At 32.9% G+C, this 24,063-nt stretch overlaps 2 long non-coding RNA genes and 1 other non-coding gene across 5 annotated transcripts; 1 reads left to right on the forward strand and 2 right to left on the reverse strand.

The window, feature by feature from the left end:
• Positions 1-270: 270 nt before the first annotated feature.
• LOC111829038 lies at positions 271-1,350 on the reverse strand. Its single transcript, XR_002832619.1, has 4 exons — positions 1,018-1,350; positions 640-723; positions 440-528; positions 271-349 (listed from the first exon to the last, which is right to left on the reverse strand). It is a non-coding gene; the product is annotated as an uncharacterized LOC111829038 (long non-coding RNA).
• A 9,499-nt stretch (positions 1,351-10,849) lies between these two features.
• On the reverse strand, positions 10,850-10,936 carry TRNAS-GGA. Its single transcript has one exon. It is a non-coding gene; the product is annotated as a tRNA-Ser (tRNA).
• Positions 10,937-19,548: 8,612 nt separating this feature from the next.
• On the forward strand, positions 19,549-22,275 carry LOC111829033. 3 transcript variants are annotated; one of them, XR_002832617.1, is made up of 5 exons: positions 19,549-19,681; positions 19,896-20,561; positions 20,658-21,040; positions 21,131-21,756; positions 21,845-22,275. It is a non-coding gene; the product is annotated as an uncharacterized LOC111829033 (long non-coding RNA). The 3 variants fall into 3 exon arrangements; XR_002832616.1 differs by having other exon boundaries at positions 19,896-21,040; positions 21,131-21,296; positions 21,429-21,756; positions 21,845-22,273; XR_002832615.1 differs by having other exon boundaries at positions 19,896-21,040; positions 21,845-22,274.
• The last annotated feature ends 1,788 nt before the right edge of the window (positions 22,276-24,063 follow it).

The following is a 24,063-nucleotide window of genomic DNA, read 5'->3' on the forward strand; positions in this document are numbered from 1 at the left end:
AACGTGTATATGATCATCCTTAACATTCAGGTGCAAGATAAATCATGAAGTAAAAGAAAAACTTTCAAAGTTTCTAGAAACTAAAATCTGAACTCCAAAAATGAAAGAGAAACATTCCTCTTAACACATGGATGAGTGACCAACAAATAACAACAAACTGGAATTAAGAACCAAAAAACTGAATGTATAACCAAACATTAAAGGCTTTAAAACACACACTTGATTATGCAGAATAACAGAAACAGCAGCCAAGGTATATATTATAATGTACCTTCGCAATTTGATTGACACTGATCACGTATTTGGCGTCTTCAGTGTTTGGCATTATTATCTTTGTGCATCTCGCAACCTGGACAGAGAATAACGTTTACCTTAACCCCTTATAGTCACCATGAGATAAGAAGACGTTTCAGACAACTATCTAGGAAAGAAAGCCTACCTGCAGAGGTTGCTCCTCTTGCATCATTTGCTTATCAGATACAAGATCCCATTGACTGGGACGAGCTAAACCATCAGACTCCTTGGTACCTGCATATTTCCATATAAGCAACCAATAAACATTTTAGTCATTCCGTAAACAGAAGTCATTAGCTAATCAAAGTAAGCCCAACACTTGAGCAGCAAAGAGTGTGCACATACCACATAGATCGTTGATCTTCTTGGTGAGTTCCTTAAATCTCTTTCTCAGCTTTCTTGATAGGTGCAGAGTAAGGCCCTAACCCCCTGCATAGGTATGACATATACGAAGGTCAGCATATGGAGAGAGCAGATACACGAGCAGATACAGCAAATACCCAATCATCTAAGTAGAAAATAACACAGAATTGAACTAAGTAGAACAATCAAGCACATCATAAAGCACCTAAGAACGGATCTAGCTTGAAATTACTTAGGAAAAAAAATCAAATTGGTTTGCAAAGAGACGAAACCCTCACATTCGAGAAACCAAAAAGCGCTTAGTAACTAAATCAACTCGCTTTACAGAAGAGACTAAGATGAAGATAAAAAAACCTGTACCGATTTGGGTTTGAGACGTGGTGAAGAAAGAAGCAATGCGGCGTCACGGCGATGAATCACCGGAGGACTCTGATCCCAACAACTCTTTCTCGTGGAATCCAAACTCATCCTCATCTCAACAAGATTCTTCTTTTTCGTAGTTGGATTTCATCGGAACGTAAGTGGCGTGGAGAGAGTCAGAGACTTTGACGAAGAATGCTTTGCTACGTCATTGGTCGTCTCTAATCTCAGCCTCAATATCTCTCACCATGTTCGCCGGATTTCGAATCGGAGATCTGAGATTCAAAGGTTGAGAAATTGAATTACTATTATGTGTCTTGCCTGAGAAGAAAGTTGCTCTATTTCTGTTGGATTGAATTCTCGGGAGTTCCTAATTCTAGACACTTTCCCTTTTCCTAGTATAATCCCCAAGTTCACTCTATTCTTAATGAAAATTGCAATCCCCAAGTTTTCCCTTACCAAACCGATTCAAACCGATTCATCAAACCAATTTTTAATTAAATTAATTATAAAAAAATCCAAAATTGCTGCTTGTCAAAACAAAAAAAAAACACTTCAAAATTGGTTCCATCGTCTCTTCTTCCTCTCCAGTCTTTCACCATTAAAACTCAAGCTTAAATATTTAAATCTTATATTTTCTTTTTCCTATTACTTTTAGCTTAAATCTCCTTTAATCCATAGAGTATTAAATCGATTTGGGTTGTTTTATTTGAATTTTAGAGATTTTAATTAGATTTGAAACTTGTGTTGACAATTATAATCTATTATGGGTCGATTAATAAATATGAATGGACTCTAGTTGCTGAATCGTGGTAAATCATAGGTAGAAAAAACAGAGACTAACCTTCCGAAAGCATTAAAGACAGCCTGAGAGAAACTTGGATAGCTAGTTTCACAGCCAAGATAAAATTCAAGATTAGTGTATTTTTCAATGTACATATGTAGTTTATGTTTTTGTATAACTTGGTAAAACTCGGTCTTGTAATGGTACAACTACGTATGTCTTTGCTCGTATTCAGTTTGTAAAATGTGGTACAACTAACGGTACAACTACGACCAATTTCTTAAAAATTCAAAAGTACTTTATAAATATATTTTTTTGGAAAATGTTAATAATCTTTCATATTCACTTTATTAATTGAAATTTGTGTGACAAATCTTCTAAGATAGCATCAAAAGAAAAGAAAAAAAGAAGAAGATAGTGTTCATTAAATTCATTTGTATACAAGAAAGACCTTATAGTTTTAAGATGACTATCTTATTGTTAACTCAATTACATTAAAAACACACAAAAATAAGGTTTTGATTCATATTTTTGCATAAAGATATGGGGAATGTAATAAAAATAAGTAAAATCTTCAGTCCAACTACAAAGGTTTTGTTTGAATAAAAGTATAACTGACTATACTTAAAAATCTCAAAAAATACAACTATATAAAAGAGAGTACAACTTGGAAACTAGGAACAACTATGTTCATTTCTACGGTGCCACGTGTCATGTTTGGTGACTCCATGTGTTTACGTGCAGTTTATACGATGTGGCCCACATTTTCCCCATTTTTTGAAAATTTTGTCTAAATAAAAAAAATTAATTTTATTTTCCCATCCAACTAATCCCAAATTTCCCAGTTATTAGGCTTTGATAATTTGAGATCCGATTTCAGATCTTGTGATTGTTTTTTTTTTTTTTTTTTTTTTTGTAAACCACAATTTTATTAATGAAAAAAAAAACAGAATTAGCCACCATTACAGGAGGAAGACAGCATAAGACCTGCTACAAAGTACACAGCACTAAAGGCTGAAGAGGCTGCAAACACATAGACAATACAATAGATTAACACAAGAAACAAAGAGATAAACCGGAGGTGAAGAAAGTTGAGAACAAGCAAAATTCTTCCTGGCTCAACGGTGACTTCAAGTGACTTCTAAGGTTTTGTAAAGAGCTGAGAATCCAACAACAAGTGCAAAACCAAAATGTATTCCTTCCACGCCAACAAGAGGGTGTTCTTCCGTAAAGAGGTAGTCTTCGCCATGTTATCTTCTGTTTCCCATGTAAGGGTGCTAGAACGATAAGCGATAGAGCTCTCCTGCAAGGGAACTTCAAGGGTTTTAGAAGAAATCATGTCCAAACAAGATGCGACATCGAGTCCACCAACACCAAAAAAGCTCTTATTCCCTGCAAATAAATTGAAAGATTCAATTTCAATACTCGACAGTTATAGATTCAATTTGAGTTTGTACAACTGGTTCAGTTGAGTAACTCTGAGACATAAATTTATCTTTTTTGTCGATATGGTTTCGAATACTCAATATGAAAAAAGCCCAAGCCTCGAACTCAAGTGAAACCTCCTTTACCCGAGCAATAGTAAAGGTTCATGAAATTCTAAAGAGGTGTAGGTGTGACGAAGGAATCATTGAAAATATCTATATACGATCATACGATCCATATTAAGTTGTACCAAGTTTTATGAAGTTGTATTTTTTAGTTTTAAAAACTTTTAAATTACAAAATCAACATAGTTATACCAAGTTATACATAGTTATACACAGTTAAGAGATTTATTGTTGAATCCCCATTAGACGGCTTTGTTTCTTCATAATCAACTGGAATTGGTGACTATTGTATCTTTTGGTTTGAGTATTTTTTTTTTAAACGGGAATAATTGAACCAAGTTGTACTTAGTTGTGCACGGTTTTGAGAACAAAATTTCTTAAACTTAAATCGAAAAGAAGAAATCGATATGAAGTTATACAAATTTGGAGTTGTTCATAACTTTATCCATATATGAGGAAGAGACACAGTTGGGTTTCTATATTATGCGAAAGAGAAGAAGATTCGAAATCTAGAAAATTAAAAAAATAATAATTGTTAATTGCTTAAGATAAATTCAACCCAGAAAAAATGGGTTCGGGTAATTAAAGAACCAATTAGATTGGTTGAGTCGTACATACTATATACTTTTAAGGGTTATGAAGTCTTCTTCTATTTTCTGATTTAAATAAATAAAATTTAAATTAGTTTTTAGAAAAAGAGTATTTGAGATATTTTTGGGGGAATATTATCTATAATGCCAGTTTTACACCCAAAATAATTGGAACTACTAGTTTTCTTTTGGTCTTCTATGAAGTGCCATACACAGTAAAAAGGTTGTGGGCAAATAGACGAAAATACCCTCTACCAAAGGGATAGCATTTTGCACAGTTTTCAAAAACTTGATGGGATGAGACATTATTTTCGACAGCTACAGGGGGTATTAATTGGTGACAACGTAAGCTATTACCATAGGACTATTGATTTTGTTTGTATTTAGATAGCAAATCAAAAAAAAAAGAAGGTTTTTTCTACACACCCAGTTGTCCACCATCCTCTTATGTAGTTCTACACACCCCAGTTGTCCACCATCCGAGCTGCTACCATGGACTTTTTACTCATATTGTCCACCCAGTATAGTGGAAACCATACTTTCATCACCTACTATTTTACCCGTCTATGGACAACTGATGCTCGAATGTGTCATGAATATTTGTCCATGATGTTTTCATCAGATTTGGTCCACCGATCTGGTCCACTAAATCTAGTCCATCAGATCTAGTCCATCGATCTACCAGATCTCGTCCATTGAAAGACAAATGCAAAATTTGGCTAATAGATCCGGTCCACCGGGTGTAACACACATCTTCAAATGAAACATCTTATCTCATCTACAACAGAAGCAGGTAGATCAAAATAGATGTTGTATTGAAACAATTTGAAACTTAAAAAAAATTATAAGTGGATAATTAGAAAACAATGTAGAAGAAAAAGAAGAGATATATAAAAAAAAGAGAAACAAAAAGTGTTGAGAAATAAAAAGGTGAGTGAAATGAGAGAGAAAAAGGAATAATTTTTTTTTAAAAAATAAGGGCAAAATTGTCTTTCTTGTTGTTGAGTGTGGCAGGCGAGAGAAGCCAATTAAGAAAGTGGCAGTCCATACAATTTTTGTCACTGTTCATGTCAATGTAGACAATTTTCTCATTTTTTGGTAGCTTGAGGAGCTCCCGAGAATTTGATCCGATCGGCCCTAAGTGGAAGGCAATAAACAAGGTTAAGTGGCATAGCCTGCACATGCTCGTATGGACTGTTTGCATGTAGCATATGTGTTTTTTTTATATTAATGTATGTTTGATGTTAATTATGATGACTCAATCTTGATCCGTGAAATAGATGAGTCTAGCTAGAATGACCCAACTAAATACAGAATAGTGTTTTTCCAATTATGAAATAGAGCCCAAGAAAAGCTTGTAAAAATTAACTCCTACAGAAAATAATGAACGGAACAAGCATTGTATGTGTTTAAATAATTTGTCAACAGCTTTTTAAGGTCAACTTAAAGCCAATTCGAAATAATATTCTTAAGAGAAAATCTTTTAAATACCGTTAAACATAGTTTTAGTTCCTAACTTACCATTTATTACTTATTTTTCCATTAATACTGTCATTAATTCAACAAAAAACCTATTATATATCTGTGTTATAAACACTTAATTTGTTACATGCTCATCATTTGTTTAACTACGTCGTCGCTCGCTACCCGGAATCTCCGACGAGTTCAGACAATTCCGTCGGTCATCGCTCACAAGCACAAATCTCGGACTAGTTCATACGGCTCCGACTTTCTTTGATATCTTTGGTCTCCGATGTCGTTAAATAGTTTGACACCGCTTTGCTTTCATCGACAATGGCGTCAACGGTCTCTTAACTCACCAGTTCACCATCAGATCTGAATGATCTCGAAGCATCAATGAAATGGAATGAAAATTAGATCTGTTTCTTAGTTTGCTTCAACCTCTAATGAAATCGAGAGAAATGGGAGGTCCATTCATCATCTTTCATCCAATTATCAAGATCAACACTCTCATGTACCATTTTATAACTCGAAATCTAAACGTAGAGCAGTACGGAACTAGTGTGCATGATAGTGTGGTACGAAATATATCAAATTTTTATGTCTGAGGGTTTTGTATCTCTATATGTGCTCACAATAAGAATTGGTAGATATAAATTTATAGCAATGTTTTTCCTTTGAGGAATTTCAATGTCCAACTCGTGCATGCGTGTTGTGCGGACTTTGCAGATGTCAACATAAAATATGTTGCATAATGTCAACATCAAATATGTTGTATACAAAGAATTTGATATAATATTATTGGGAACAAACCAGTTGGTAAAAAGTAAGAAAGTTTTTTGTTGTCGTCGATTTCGATATCTTTGACTTCTTCGATTTATAGGTCATAAGTTATAGAGCTTGTTGATACAAGGATTTTTAATCATTTATGTTCAATCTCCTTAGTGGAAAGGGTTTATCGATCCAAATAAGTGCGAAAGTAAACAATCAGAATTGTAACATGAACTAAAAGCCAAGCCAATTTTGTAAAGTTTTTAATAATCCTAAGTGCAACTGAATTTAAACAAGGTGAAACTATGGAATATAAGCTAAGCACCCAAAAACTAACATAAAATAAAATGAAACGTAGTTTAAACTAGTTAAAAAATCAAAAGAGTAAAGCTCTCAAGGATAACCGGTTATCGATTCAGTGGAGTCTTTTAATCTAAGTAGATGCCAAACAAACTCGATCAAGCTATCCCTAGACAGTGAACTTCATAAACTATTCAATCTAGTTTTGTGGCATAAACTATCAAATTAACCTAATCACATCTAAAGTCAAATCCCTTTGATGAATTATGATCAAGCAAACATTAAATTCTAAATCATTAATGTCAATAATCATCTTAGACATCTAATCGCTTAGGCTAAAAATGTAAATGTTTGGTACTAGCTGTTTCAGACATTTCATCAAACACACTTTTGGTGCTGAAATGTCTAAGACCTAATTCCAAATGATCATAATGAAACTAGCTAATAAGACATTTGTCCACAACAGAAAGCAATCAATACTAAGTTTAGGCATCCTAATAGACTAAGATTCTTCATATAATCTATACATCCTTAAGAACTCTAATCACTACATAAAACCCATAAAATATGATGAAGAACACAAACCTAGAAAAATATTAAAATAGACATATTTATATAGATCAAGATCTAAGGATCAATATTGTACAAAGACGCAAGTGCAAATTCTTAACAACTTAAAACATATTTGGATTACAAGTTTCTAGAAGTTTGGTGGCTAAAAGCCTTATACGTTAATTAAAAGCGAGATCCTTCTAATTGACAAATGTGCTATCTATATGAAAGAAGGAAAACCTTAAGTCACTAATAGGTAGTGTAGTTCATGTGTGCTTCGGTCGAGCATCAGTCTTCACTCCAATCACGCGATCACATACTCAATCGTTTGATACATTGTGTGATGTGGTTGTGTGCTCCAAGTCTCCTTCTTACTTCTCCACTTGTCTTAGTACATAACTCCATTTAAATTCATTCCTTAGCTCAATTAGATTCCAAAACATATGTTTTTAAGCTCAAATGCAACCATGCATGCAATGCTAATGTAAGACTATTCTAAAGATGCAAAATAGAGTTTAAAATTCCTAATGCCTAAGGAACAAGACTTAAAAAAACAAAATGAAGGATAAATGCAATGCAAAATCAAGTAAAATGCAGAAATATCAACTTCCTCAAACTTATTCTTTGCTTGGTCTCAAGTAATCAAACAAATCCTAAGTTGGGAGACAGGTTTAAATGTGGGGCCTCGGAACCTAAACATTGCTTAATAGAATAGCAAGAATCAAGGTCTAGATTATTAATTCTACAATGCAACGTGAGAGAACCTAAAGTTTGTTATATTTCTACTATTTTATCCAAACTCTTTACATAAATATATTTTACACCTTAATTGACTACACCGCAATAAAATAAAAATATAACATATTCTAGTACGTTAAAAATCATATGTATATGTAAATATTCTCTTGCGCTATAGCGTGGATCCTATCCTAGTTAAAGAGTTAATAACAAGGGCCATGATAATAATCTAATGAATATAACAAGCTAACAAGGTTGAAATTGTAAAGCTCGTGTCCAGTTTTTAGGACACTATCGATCGACACCAACTGTGGGTGTACTCACTACAAAAAAGTGCCTTTGATAGCACATTAAGATAGCACGATTTTGCTAAGTGATATGCTGAGATTTTAGGTTATATTAACAGCAATAGAAAAACGCTAATGTATCAAAACGATAAGCGGGATAATAAAATATCTTTAAGCGCCCAACACTTAGTAATTTTTACTAAAATTTTCAGTTCTAAGCGCCCAACACTTACGTTTTATCCCTCTTCGACAAATTAGGTTTTCTTCCCCAAAAAGAGGAACTCGATTTCATCCTCTTTGTTCCAATTAGAAGCTCGATTTCATCCTCTCAGTCTTTATTTCAAACTCAATTTCATTCCCTCTGTCAGGTAAGAGCTCGATTTCATCGCCTCTGTCGCTAATATAAGCTCCATTTCATCCTCTTGTATCAGTTCGATTCCATCCCTTCTTTCGCACATCTCAGGTGGATTTCATCTTCTCCGTCGCACATCTTAGGTCGATTTCATCCTCCCTCAGTGCTCAGCTCGATATCATTCTCTCTATTGCACATCTGGTTTCGATTGCATATCTAGGTAAGCTATTTCATAGCTTTATATCTTCTTAGTCTTGTTCTCCCAATTTGTTTTATGAGATTTAAGTTTTATTTATGAGATTTAGGTTCTCTCAAGGTTTACTTTATGAGATTTAAACATTTAAAAGAAATGTCTTGTTTTTGCAACCATATATCTAAGCAAAGTTGGGTTTGATTTGGATTGGATTAAGCTTTTTACATTACTGATTCTTTCAAGTTTAAGTAGATTCACGAATGAGTAGACTGATTTTGTTATGTTTCCAAGTTTTGGTGACATGTTATACACATTTACGAAGCTATACATTATCACCCAATCATTGGATTTTGCTCTTAATTTGGTGTAAGGTTTGCTCTCAATATTTTCACTAATAGATACTACAGAGACTGTATTGTTATTTCTGTTTGATAAAGAGCATTATTCATTGTTTATGTGATGTGTTTGCTATGAGATTAGAGTGACTATGCAACTGTTCTTTTTCTCGTAGTATATTTAGGTTGATTTATTACATTGAAGTGGCTTTACTTATATCTTGGTTGTTGTGTCTGTTTGATGTGTTTTTAAAATTCAATGTATTTGCTTATATGTAGTAGTAAAATTGTAATCGGTTATACAAATTTGATGACTAGTTAATATGCATTGTTGCTCAAACGGTTTTAATGAAGGTAAGATCATATAATGTTAGAAAAAGCATGAAGCATCTTTGTAGACATGATCATGCTTATGAGATAGGTGCATGGAATTTTTACAAGACTATCTCACTAGATAACGGAGACAGTCAGTTCATAATTTGCCTTTGTAGAGACTGTCGCATTGTAGATCGTCATTCATGTAGTTATGTTGTTGACCATCTTGTAACAAGAGGTATGGATGATGTTTACAAGCTGCGTAAGGACTGGTACCATCATGGAGAATATAACTCAGTTTTTGAAGCTGAAGAGAAAGTAAATCATTTTAATGAAGAGATTGCTGGGTTATACAGAGCTGCTGAGTATGAAGATCATGGGTTTGATGATGCATATGACTTTTATGAGATTGAGGAGGTAGAGGACAGTAGAGAAGATGAATTCCAGAAAAAGTTAGCAGATGCAGAACTGTAAAAGTTAGAACAAGCTATCAACTATTGTCTCATTATTTCGACTCAAGACATAGAATGGCTGGTCTGACAAGAATTTCAACGATCTGTTTGACACACTGTCAGAGATGTTACCAGCTGAAAACGTGCTGCATACATCATTGTATGATGTAAATAATTTTTTTAAATATTTTGATGTGGGTTATGAGAAGATTCATGCGTGTATGAATGATTGCTGCCTATTTAGAAAGGAGTTAAAGAAGATTGACTATTGTCCAAATTGCAAGGCTTCAAGGTCGAAGGTTAACTTAGAAACCGGTGAGGTGAAGAAAGGTGTACCACATAAAGTTTTACGGTACTTTCCAATAATCCCTAGGCTAAAGCGATTGTTTAGGTCTGATGACATGGCCAGAAACTTAAGGTGGCATGCTACTAACAAGAGCAAAGATGAGAAACTCAGACACCCTGTAGACTCTGTGATCTGAGGCTACTGCAATGTTTAGAGAGAGTGCAAAGGATACTTCACAAGTGGCTGATTTAATTACTTACTATGGGAGAATAATAGAAATTATATTGTTGGATTATAATGTATTCTACGTTCCTATATTCCGGTATCAATGGGCAGTTAGAGGTAACGGGGTTAAAGTAGAAGATGGGTTCACGTTTGTTATCTTGAATCAAAGTCAAGTTTCTTTCATGAGAGATCCGTTCATATTGGCATCTCTGGCTAAGCAAGTCTTTTACTCGAAGGAGAATGATCAAACTGGTTGGTGTGTTTTACTAAAAGGTCCTTCGAGAAAATATAGTGAGGAAGTTGAAAAAGATGGAAACACATATATAGGACCAATGCCATCAATAATTCCAATGGATATTGAGTTAGAGGAAGAAGAGTTCGGACAACTCCCCTTTGCCATTAAAAATAAAAAGGCACAAGGTAAGGGATTTTGTCGAGGAATCTTTTTCCTATTCATGTATCATCGATTTGGGAGGGAGATTTGGATCTGTTTGCTCTTCCCAGCATTTTCCATATGAAATAAATTAGGAATAGAGAATCTATTTCAAAATCAAAACAAGGTAGATTTTATATCTATTCTTTTTTATTGGATTTGATACATGGTGGTCAATCACGTAAGATTGGTGAATTAGTTGAAAGTACGGAAAGAGAGGGATTCGAACCCTCGGTAAACAAAAGTCTACATAACAGTTCCAATGTTACGCCTTCAACCACTCGGCCATCTCTCCGACATCAGGATTATGTCTGAGTATCTGGATGAATAGCGAGTTATTCATCATTTTTTAGATTATGGTTAATAGATACCTTTTTTGACCGGAAAAATTGGAAGTAGATAGAAGGTTTTTTTTATGAGTCCGCTTTTATGTTAGTTCGTACTATACAATTCCTTTGTTTGTGAGAAAATTTTCTCACAAAAGAAAAGGTAAAGGAAATAAAAAGAGTTAGAGAATGGATTACTACCTATGCCAAGATCGCGTATAAATGGAAATTTTATTGATAAAACCTTTACAATTGTAGCCGATATCTTATTACGAGTCATTCCGACAACTTCCGGAGAAAAAGAGGCATTTACTTATTACAGAGATGGTGCGATTTGATTATCATTATTATTTTTTTTCTCGCCGATTTGGATTGGAATAGAAAGAAAAACGAGTATTGAAAAAAAATCTACGCTTTTGAAGGTGAAGTTTATAATATAAAAAAACAATCCCTTCTGTCATGTAGCCACGATTAATGCAGCCTTAGATGCTTTAATTGTGAATTATAGAGAGAACACGAGAACACACATAACCCTTACTTTAAGGTTTCATCGAGTCAAAGGCCACAGGAGTAACTTGTCCGATGTGGCTTGCAATCTCTCTGATAGTGTTCGCAATGTAATGAATCACCGGAATGTTATGAAGAAAAATCCACACTCGCAACACTTTTAAAAACTCCACCGGAGAGTTTGCCATCCAACTCTCCAAAGTAATACTCAAGTAATTAAACGCCCAAGCTCCACTTTCAAAGACCATAGCGAGATCAGAATCATAGTGTTTTCATATTTTTTATTAGTTTGTTGGTAGGTGTTTTCATCTTTGTTTCTTCACTTTCATGCCTAAAAGCTTCAAACTTTTCAACCAACAACTTAGACGTGTGGACTGCGATAACGTCAAACATCAATTTTTGGTTGTTTTCTCCTTTCTCATTGTCTCCTACGTTTCTGACAAGAACCTGGCTCTCATACTACTTGAAAGGATCTTGGATAGAAGATCCATTCCCCTAGAACACTTCATGTGTGGTGTAACAAGAGATGAACGCATGTATAAATTGGATGGCTCAATTGTGTGAATATAGACACGTTATTAACCAAGAGTAGAGAAGTGACAAAACCTTCATTGTCTACGCTTAAGTATCTTGAATCACAACCAATGTGATTGGATAAGCATACCCAATCCTAATAATATATATTAATTTTTTACTCATTAAATTCCAATAATATATTAAATCCCAATAATATTGCTCATACAATTTTCAGACGGAAGATTATATATAAACTCTTTGCTCACTAACTTCCAATAGTTTGTTATCTTTGAGTTGTTACAGGGAGACTAATAGGGTTGGACGTGTCGCGGGTTCCAACCTAGCTTGCAACGAAAAAAATTATTTTATTAGAACGACTAGAACGACGTTGTTTTATGTCATAGCACACGCACACGTGGAATCCACTTCAGCATCACTTGATGGTAGGATTAACAGTGTCAAGCATTTAACACGTTTTTCTATGTTGAGGCACAAAAACAAAACATTAGATTAGAATTTAAATTTGAAAAAATGTATGTATGTTCTCGCACAATGGATAGTTTGATGTATAAATTCAACACATGGTAATTGTGTAATATGAAAAAGCCGTTTTTCCTAGAAGTGTGGTGATAGCTTGACTTAATTGTTTCTTCTTAGACCTTGTTATAGGATCTTTAGGGACGTACAAAGTTTCTTTAGATCCAATATCTCCATCTTCAAGTTGCTTATTAGCTCCATGATCCTAGCTTTCTATGATCACATCAATTCCGTCCCCAAAAACGGCACTAAAATGTGAGAGCCAAATCCTACACCCTTTAATATTAGTTGTGGAGAACAAGATTTATTTTCTTTTTAAAAAAATAAAGAATTTGTCATAAGCAATACTACAATTAGCTCAAGAGATTTGTAAAGTGTTTTTATTATTTAAAAATAATGTGTATTCACGAAATATAATACCTCATATTTATACTTATACGGGTAATTAATACAATGAAAAATTAATTAATGCATTTGTGTTGATGTTGTATTCATTACATAACGGTTGTATCCTAATTTGAATAATTTCTCTTTAAATGTCAACTTAAATACTTATTCTAATGTCAAACTCCTCTCTTTAAAGCTCTCAATCTCTTCTCTCTCCATCTCCTTATGCTCCTTTCTAATTGGTCCATGTATGAACATCAGTAAAAATAACAATGTTTGTGTTCTAAAACGGTGGTGAACAATATGAAAAACCAGCCTCTCCTTTCTTGATGTTTTAAACTCTCTTTTATACATTTTTCCTTCCTCCGAGGGTGTCTTTATCTGTCCATTTAATCATATGATTCTCAACTAATGCCCCCATTTTGATGTCGCATTTAATCCATAACGTTTTGACTTTAAATGATTTGGTCTCCTTCAGGGTTCTTGATTCACATGCGTGTCTACGTGCTCCTTCATTATGGACACTTTGAGTTCCCCGAACTACTACGAAGTCCTGCGAACAAGATCACAGAGAATGAACTCTTCATCTTTTGGTACTGTTGCAAACACATGTTTTACTCCCACTACAAGGAAATAGTGGTATTGCAACATAATTTTGCAATGTTCGTATTAATAAAAAATTTGTAATAAATTTTTCCATATTTTTGCAATATAAATGCAATGTTGCAATTTTCTTACAAGTTTATTGCTAATTAACTACAAAAGTTTAAGCTGCAAGTTTTCATCAAAAATTAGCAATATTTTTACGACATATTAAAAAGTCTTGCAAACATGTAATTACAACATTTAATTATTCTATTGAAACATATAAGTTATATGTCTATATATATAAAATATTATATATTTGTATGTTCTTATTAAGTTACAAGATATTTGTTGCATATTTCATTAATATTAAAGTATATATAATATTATTTGGCTATTTAAATATTTTGTGCTTATTCTTTATGTTGTGGCTAGTATAGTCCATGGCTATAGAGTCAAAAAATATTTTTACCATATTTTAGTTAATTTAACACTTAATAATGATCATGAATAAGCCAAAAAGTATTTAATATTACGTATATCATTTAGATTAGCCAAAAAGAGTACACATATATTGACCAAAGCATCCACGACCCTTTTTTGTCGTAACCTTTTTTCTAAATCATTTTGTAACTAAGTGACTTAATCATTTGGAGAACAACAGAAATCCAGCGAATGAAATTTTATTAGTTTAAAGTTGTACATTTCGTTTAGGAGGGAATAATAAATAATATTCCCACCTCTTCCCGCTAATTTTTTGTTGTTGATAATATTTTGGAGATTTGGCTAAATCTAAAACAATTTGATATCAAAGCTACGATTGTGTTTTACTTTGCTTATATATATTTTAAGAACTTTTATCAATGCAATACGTTCACAAGAACAACTTCTTCCCTAAAGGTAAACACAATTTTTATTGTAGAATCTGATTAGCAATATAACTATTTGCTTAAGTCTTATAAGTTTTATTTTAGTATTAATGTTGTTATTTTTGAAACATATTTTTTCAGATCAATCCTGTGGAAAACTAAGGCCAAGTTCATGGAGGCGCTCCGGCTTTTTTAGGCGTTCTTAATACAGCAAGACTTATTGGAACATTGTGGTAAGAAAAACTTTATATTTTTTTGATTTATTATGTAGTATTATTTGTGTAATTAATTTGATTTTATTTGTAGGTTTATACATGATTCTGTAATCACTAGTGAGATAAGACAATCATTCGTCAAGGGTGGAGTGTCAACTATCTTTGAAAATCATGTGGAAAATGAGGAGGCTATTAAACAGAAACTGGAGGAGATTTATCAAGAGAATGAGCAAATCAAAGAGAGGATCAACAAGCTTGAAGGGTTGAAGAAAATGATCCACATATTGTGCCCTCATCTATCCTCTGCTCGTGCGAACAACTAACTTATTTTACGTAGTTGTTTTATTCATGCTTATTAAGTTTTTACTATGGATTTTAGTTTATCGTTGATTTTTCTACTAGTTTTTAATTTATGCATTGCTGAAATAGTTATTTGATTATTTAATAAAATAAGTTATTTCTTTTACTTTCTATTAGAATATAGATTAAATAAATATTTGTAATTTAATAATTTATCAGCCAAAAAAACATAATATAGTTATTTAAATTAATGTTGCAAAATGAATTGCAATCTTACAAATATGTAATGAAATTATGCCTATATATTTGTCGTAATAATGCGACAAATATAAATTGTAGTGAAATATTTGCGACATTATTTAATTCGGTCATCTTCATAAATTATATGCAACAACTATATATGAAAAAAATAATTACTACAAATTTGCAACAATAATTGCTTTATATTTTAAGTAGTTTTTATTTATGATAATTTAAAGTTGCACTAAAACGTCATGATTATACCACTATTTTCTGCATAATTATTGTTGCAATAATACAACACACATAGCAATCAATTTATTCATGGTAAATTTGTAATCAAATTTTCTATACGTTTTATGATGCAATAAGTTGTAACAATTTAAAGTTACAAATATATGTCACAATTTTACGACAAAGTTATTGCAATAGTATTGTCGCGATAATATGACATAATAGTAAGAACTTAATTCATTGTAAATTTTGTAACATATGTGCAACAAATGTGAGTTTGCAACACGGAAATAACAACAATACAAAATGTGTCTCAATTTTGTTGCAACCTCATGATTTGCAACGATATTTTGAATTATTGTAACATTTTTTGGTGTTGCAAGACCACTATTTTCTTGTAGTGGATCCCTTTGATACTGGACTTGAAAAATAACTCACCAAATAAGTCTCTTAATCAGTTCATAAACTTGAAGGACAACTTTACTTGTTTTTTACCATGAAAATTAATTCAAGAACTGAATCACATATTAATGTAAATATTTGACAATCTTTTTTATGCCACATGGATTCTTGGGCCTCCAAGTTGACATGTCTTTGATGCATTATTATTGAATGCAATTCCGAAAAAACTAAATACAAATTTTGAACAATGAAAAAGTAGAAATATCAAAGGAATGGTAGTGCTAAAGAGATTGAACAGTGGCTTGCAGATGAACAATGATCCATCTTCTCTTCCATCAAGGCAAGAGAATGCTTTGGTTTAGTTTATGTGTTTTCCATTATCTTACAACTTCTTTGTCAATCTTTGAGAAACTTATTGTCAGTACCAAACATCTGCGCACCACAATCAAGAGAAATATTTGTTTGTAGTTTTCCACCCAGAAAGTACATAATGTGTCATTTACTGCAGTTGATATTGTGTCATTTGCTTCAACATCAATATTTGACACATCAACTAACTGCCATGGTGGTCAATTAAAAACATTATTGGTAGAAACATAAGTAATAAATAGAACTTTTCTAAACATTTATTTGAGGCTGATATTTATTTTTAAAAAAGGAGAAAAAAAGATTATGTTTAATGTTTGGTAAAATTAAAAATGATGTACTAAAAATGTTGTAGCATAAATTAATTTCATTTTATATGTATTTATATTAATGAAAAATAAAACAAAGAAAAATGTAAGAAATATGTGTCTCTTACATCTTTTACTTTTAATATAGTTCTACAATTAAATTCAATCATTCAAAATTTTTAGAATGAATGATATATTTTAATTAATTATTTTTACGTTTATTTGAGGTAAATTTTTAATTTTCAGAAAATATAGAAACCAAACATAAAAAAATAGTCGTTATATAATCGTCAATTTTACAAGCTAATCTCTGTTGTCTTACCAAAAATTTGGCAGATTGTTTTGTTTTGGTGTTGAACCTTCTATGGAGGCGCCGAGTGTCTTATGTGAGATTGATAGAGAATATTCTGAGCATAGAGAAAGTACAACAGGATTATGAATTCTCAATCAACATATGGTATATTTGCACAAAAAGGTATATAAGTGTTAACGATTAGCGTTTTGTCAAAGGTTGGAAATTTGACAATGGCGAGGAGTATTTCACTCGGATCAAAATAAACAATGATAAAGACTTTCTAGAAATATCAAAACTATCAGTGTGTTAGTTTCTTTGAAAAATATCATGATTTGCTATTATGTTTCTTCAAACATTTTCGTGGAGTGTCCTATGGTTAAATTAAATAGGTTATGAAATTGGCACTATTTGTACTAATTGGTATGAAATTTTTTTTTTTTTTTGAGTTTGAATAGAAATTCGTAATGCAACTTTGTAAAAATAAAAATTGATACTTTTGAAGTTGTACGAGTATGAAATGAACATTTTCACTAAATGAATAAAAGACAGAAAACCAAAGATAAAGAAGATAGATATACCTTGTGTTTAACCTCAAATTGAGAAGGTGTCATACGCCTTAGATATTCTTCTAAAAAAACTTCCCTTTCACATTTCAGTTTTACATATGCTCCAAAATTCTAACTTAGCATATTTGTTTCAAAACCTACAAAAATCACAATAAAAATAAATAAATATATTAGTTAAATAAATATTGATATTAAAAATAGAGAATAAAATAAAAAAAACAACATAATGTTTTAAAGTCTTATGAAGAATTTTTTTTTAACTAAACAAAATTTACTTATTTATATGATGAGTCTTGTAATATTATAAATTATTGATAAATGATACTTCGTTAGGGAAAATATAATTATTAAAAAGGCTTCACAAAAATCTTAAGAGATTTTTCAGTATGAAAATATAGTTAACTTAGCGAATATGAAAAATAATGTATTTAAACTGAGAGTATCTCCAAAGATGAACCCTTGTTAAAGGTTCTTAGACATATTTTAATAAAGTTTTATGATTAATTAAAAGTTGTCGACCTCTTGTTGAATGTTTTATTTTTTCTCCTCCAATGGACAATGGTGAACCTTAGGGTTTAAAAAAAAATACTATTTATTTATTTTAAATATTATTTACTTAGTTAATTGAAAAAAAAAAGTTTATTACTTGACATGAAATGTAAAACATACAAAATATTGAGATTTAAATCATAAAACATTTAGTTGAAATCTTGAGATGCGCAAAACTTGTGCCATAAATTTTCAACCAAATCAGCTTTTAATTGTTGATGCATTTTCCTATTAGGAACTTGATTTCGAATGTAAATCATATTTCCTAGATTTGTAGGCATATCTGTACAATACATCATATCCATTTGAGAAGTTTTGCTTCCTTCTCCTTTATCAAATTTTGATACATCAAACTGAGTGTATACATCTTGTTTATTTTCTACTATCATATTGTGCAATATGATATATGCTCTCATAATCTTTCCAATTTTTACCTTATCCCAAACAAGAGCTGGGTTTTTTACAATGGCAAATCAAGCTTACAAGACTCCAAAAGCACGCTCTAAATAGTTTTAGACGGATTCTTGATATTATTAAGTAACGATGCTGTTGGACCTTGAGGAATAGGAATAGATTGGATAAAAATGACCATTTCAGATAAATAACATATTTCAAATAGTACGCCAATTGATACTTGTGAGGCCCCAGTTTGCGTAGAGGTTTAAATGAATTGATTTGACCACCTATGTCACCAAAGTGCACTTATCTTTTTCGGTCAAAGGTCCTGAGAGAACTCCATAGGATGGGTGACTTTTTGGAACTGTGGGAGTGAGGCCAAAACATACGGAAAGATCATGTGGTGATTTGTAGGATCGGTAATCAAGTCTTAAAGCCTTTGGGACGTAGAAAACGAACCGTCTGATATTGATGGACTCATGGGCCTAGTGAGAGGACGTGAGGCCCATCAGAGAGGTGGGCCCATGGGCTGGTGGTGAACATGGGGCCCATTGGAGGGATGGCGGTTTGGGCGTTACAATACTAGTGTCCGTTGACCATGTAATTCACTTTTGGAGCTCGACCTTGTAATATATCATCAAAAACTAGTGAGCAACACTACAAGAATATTGAGTTTAGATAGCATTATATAGAGTTTCAATGAATAATGTTATGGTTGGTCAGTCGTTTTTTTATACAGCGTTTGTACATTTACAAACGCTATTATATACTCTCAATCGGGAAAAATTAAATTTTTGTTATATTTAATAGCAGATACTCAATAAAAACGCCACAATAGGGTTAGGCTGTAAATTAAAAATTTCAGATCCGCGACACTTAGAAAAGTTTAGTGCCTTTTCCAATAGCCTCCATTGAAAACCCCCAATTTTTAGACCTAATTTTGTTTTCTCTACCTCCCCACTCGGTTTCAGACATCGACCCTCTACATCCCCACCGAAATCTTAATTTTCAGACCTCATCCAGACCTAATCTCAAACATCGACCCTCTATCTCCAATATGTACTCCTTTTTTGTACTTCCCTTAACCTTATTATCTCATTGTTGCGTGAAGTCTCACTGTTTCAAACTCAAAAGCTTGGAAGCCTTTCGTTTTGCTCGATTTGGTATATTCTCACTTTTGAGTCGTCGCTTTCGATTCTTCAGTTAGGTTAAGTGTTTCTTAGAGCTGAGATGATTAATTTCTTCTTTTCTTTCCTTTTGTAGTTCGAATTTCGCAAAAGAGAAGACAATCTACAAAGGTATCTCACTCAAACTCGATTATTTTATCAGATCTCGTTTTGTAAGGTTGTTGTGGCTAAACGTGAGGTTCTCTGATAATTACTTGTATGAACCTTTGGTCGGAGCTGTTGTACCATGGAGAAAGCTTGGGTCTGGTTGCCAAGGTATAAGAATTTTCAATTTCATTACAATTCTTCACTGATTTTATTTGATGATTGGGGATTAAGAGTTTTTATATTATCACTTACTGTTACTTACATGAATAGCCTTGAGTATGAGTTAGGTGCAACTAAGTTTGTGTTTGATTCCGCAAGATATTTGGGTAATGTATCAGATATGTTCTGTCCTTACCTTGATTCCTGCAATGTGGTTCATCAGTCAAAGGAGATCATTTTGGAGCATCTGGTAATTAGAGGGATGGATCTAAAGTACAAGAGAAGTAATTGTTGGAGTAAACATGGTGATTTGAGGAATGATAAGAGAACATATGTTCCTACTTGTGAAAGTGAGGCTTATGATTTGATTAGGACAACTTTTAAGGCAAGCAATCATCTCAGAATCAGAAAGTAGAAGAGTTGCATGACAATGACAGTCAAGAAGAAGTTGAGTTTAGGAAGAAGTTAGAGGATGCAAAAACTCCATTATACTCAACTTCTCAGAACTACACAAAGGTTTCTGCAATCATGGGACTCTACCAGATAAAAGTCAAGAGTGGGATGTTAGAAAACTTCTTTGATCAGCTTCTGATGCTAGTTCATGACATGCTTCCTGATTACAATGTGTTGTCTAAGTCTACAGATGAGATGAAGAGATTTTTAAAGCTTTTTGGTTTTGGTTATGATGCCATTCATGTGTGCAGAAATGACTGTATCCTTTACAGGAATCAATATGAGGAGTTAGTGAGCTGTCCAAGATGTAATGAATCAAGATGGGAAAAGAATAAGCATACGGGTGAGGAGAAGAAAGGGATTCCAGCACCAAGCAACAACATTGATGTATATTTTCACCCATTGATAGATGACCTAAAGGAATTGTGGAATGAAGGTATGGAAGTGTATGATTCATTCAAGAATGAGAGTGTCATTTTAAGAGCTATGTTGCTATGGAGTATCACTGACTATCTAGCTTTACGTACATTAGCTGGATGAAAAGTGAAGGGAAAGCAAGACTGTAATGTTTGTGTGAAGGATACACCTCATAGGTCGTTGAAGCATAGTCGCAAGCATGTTTATATGGGTAACAGGAAGCGTTTGAGGCCACAACATCCTTACAGACGTAAGAAAGTATGGTTTGACAACACAGTGGAGTTTGGCACTGCAAATAGAATTAAGAGTGGAGCAGAAATATATGAGAGCCTTAAAGACTTCAAGAATGAATTTGGTAAACCTTTAGATAAGAAAGGAAAGAGAAACATGAATGGAGCCAATGATGACAATGTGAGTTCAGGTGATGAGTATGAAGAAGGTGATAATCAATGGAGGAGGAAAAAGAGATCAATCTTCGTTGAATAGTCTTACTGGAAGGTTAGTAGTTAGTACATTTAAATTAAATGTTTGTTTTTAACTGTAACTACTAAAATGTGTTTCTGATAACAACTTGTGTTTATATGACAGTACTTGCCAGTGAGGCATAATATTGATGTAACACACGTAGAGAAGAATGTGTCTGATGCATTATTATCCATTCTGATGCATAGTGTAAAATCCAAGGATGGCTTGAAAGCAAGAAAAGACTTAGAAGATATTGGTATCCGAAGCAACTTACATACTGAGATGCGTGGTAAGAGAAATAACTTGTCTCCAGCTACATATTGATTTTTTAAAGAAGAGAAACGTAAATTTTTTAAAAGGTTATCCAAATTCAGAGGCCCTAATGGATATTGTGCCAACATCTCCAATTGTGTGACAGTAGATCCTCCTAACATTGGTAGTATGAAGTCACATGACCACCATGTTCTTATTCAGAATCTGCTTCCTTTGGCATTGAGTGGTTTACTGCCTAAAGGAACTCGTGTTGCAGTGAATCGTATATGCAATTACTTCAACAGGTTGTGCCAACGTGTAATTGATTCAGAGAAGCTCGTTACATTAGAATCAAAATTTGTGGAAACAATGTGCCAGTTGGAGAGATACTTTCCACCTTCACTTTTTGACATTATGTTTCACCTGCCAATACATCTATCTAGAGAAGCACGCTTAGGTGGCCCTGTTTATTTCAGATGGATGTATCCTTTTGAGAGGTAAAGATTTATTTTTCTTATAGATATAGTAAGATAATAAACTTACATTATGTGTAGCTAACACTCGTATTTTCTTATTCACATGTAGGTACATGAAGACACTTAAAGCTTATGTGAAGAATTTTGCAAGGCCAGAAGCTTGTATGGCTGAAGGTTACTTCGCTGGTGAATGCATTGCATTCTATTTTGAATTCCTTAAGAAATCTTTCCCAGTTCATGAAACCATTAATCGCAATGAAGATATTGAGGCATATCAAAATTTCCTTTAAGGCAAACCACTACAGCAAGCTACAGAGAAGATCCTTACAGATAAGGAGCGAGACATAGCTCATCGGTATATTCTTATGAATACAACAGTCATGGATCCATATCTTGAGTGAGTGCAAAACTAAAAGAGTCATAGTTTTAAAAATTTGTATAATATATTTTCAGTGACTAAATTTATGAAAGATGTTGCATTTGGAAGAACTACAAACTAGAGATGCAAGATGTGCAAAAAATGAAACTCTATTGTGGAAATATCATACAGAAAGATTCCCACAGTGGATCAAAGAAAATGTTAGAAAAATTCCATGACTTATTTAATGTTTAGTTTAATGATATTGTTTAGTTTTAAGGATAATGACTTGTTTTTTGTTTCATGTTAGATTCCAAGTAACTCGAAAGACCATTCTAGTAGACTGAGATGGCTTGCTTTTGGACCACGACATGTTGCTCAGACTTACAAGGGTTATATAGTTAACTAGGGAAATAACCCGCGCTTCGCCGCGGTTCACCGGATAAATATACACCGTTTGCGTTATATTTTGACGACGAAGTGATATTATCACTTAGAATAACAAAAAGGAAATCAATGTGATTATCAATTCATTTGTTTGTAAGAACTTGAAAGATAAATTTGGCCCATTGTTTAAAGATCATCAATGTAATGGTAAATGTTTATATATCAAGCAGTAGACCGAAAGTTATAAATTTGTAAACCAAAACATGATATAAAAATCAAAAACAGCATAGTTCTTACTTAATTTATCCGATGATTCATAATAGCCTCTAACCAAAATATAAACTGAAACATAATATTGGTCTTATGAAGGTTTCAATATACACAACATCGTAACATGCATAAGCAGACCACTTGGTTCCTATGCGATAGCTGCATTGAACCTGTCTTGTACTCATTCCTTAGCAGATAAACCGAAATGGTAGGTTGCAGCAAACTCAAAGCTACAATTTACATAGCCAAGTTGGTTAGAATCTATATTAAGTAGACAGCAATGGGACATCAATATTATTAAAACAATACTTCTAAACTTACTTTATCCTGTGGTTTTCAAGACCATTATTGGTTGGATTCAAAAATGTTCTTGAAGCTCCACTATCACATTCAGCATCATTCGTAATACAGGGATTACCTAGAAAGAGTAAAGAACAAATGAAATTCTAATATTTCATAATCTGTCTATTCTCAAATGTAAATCATTCAAATAGAGTGAAAGCTTTCTTTACCGTGATATGTAGATACTCTCCAAAATCTAAGGACACAGAAGACCGGATGTATTTTGTAACTAATATTGTAACCCTTTGATCTCCACTCCCTTAAGAAGTTCTGAGCACTAACTCCTCTAATATGACAAATGATTTTTTCATTCCTGAGTAGGGCAATTGTATATAGTAAGACTAATTTATAAGCAAAGTTTTCAATGTAAAATGTAAGTAAGCATAAGTAACGTTTATTAAGTTACCTTCCATTTATCATTTGGAAAATCAAACCGTTGACTCCATAAGCATTACCATACTCATCCATCTTTCTAAACTTTTCTTTCAAAGGACCAACATCAATAACAGAACCGAAGAAATCTAGCATGACTCGCAAGAAGACAAACTTATGTTAAAATTTATTACTTTAAACATACTGAACTTTTTACAAAATGCTGTAAAATAAAAGCAAACTTACCATACGAATAATTGAATGGGATGATTCCTTTGAAGACATGACTAAAATCTTCAAACCAGTAGTAATCTCAGGTGGACAGAGTTTCTAGGATCATCATGTCTGTCTCCTCAATAAACTTTATATGGTACTGATGGCTGGTGTTCCGTTCTGGCAAGACTGTCTTGATGACCTTGAAATTTCGAATGTTATACCATTCCCCATCGTAGATATGATTAGGAACAGAGTGTTTGGAATTCTTGCAGAATATATAAGCCTCAATACGATCACCCTACAATGAGAATCCAGTATTTGTTCAATTGTTATATCTAAACCAATCAATATAACCTATTAAGCAGTTCTAGTGATTAATATGT

This window comes from Capsella rubella, unplaced genomic scaffold (assembly GCF_000375325.1).
Source record: "Capsella rubella cultivar Monte Gargano unplaced genomic scaffold, Caprub1_0 scaffold_25, whole genome shotgun sequence".
NCBI lineage: Eukaryota > Viridiplantae > Streptophyta > Magnoliopsida > Brassicales > Brassicaceae > Capsella > Capsella rubella.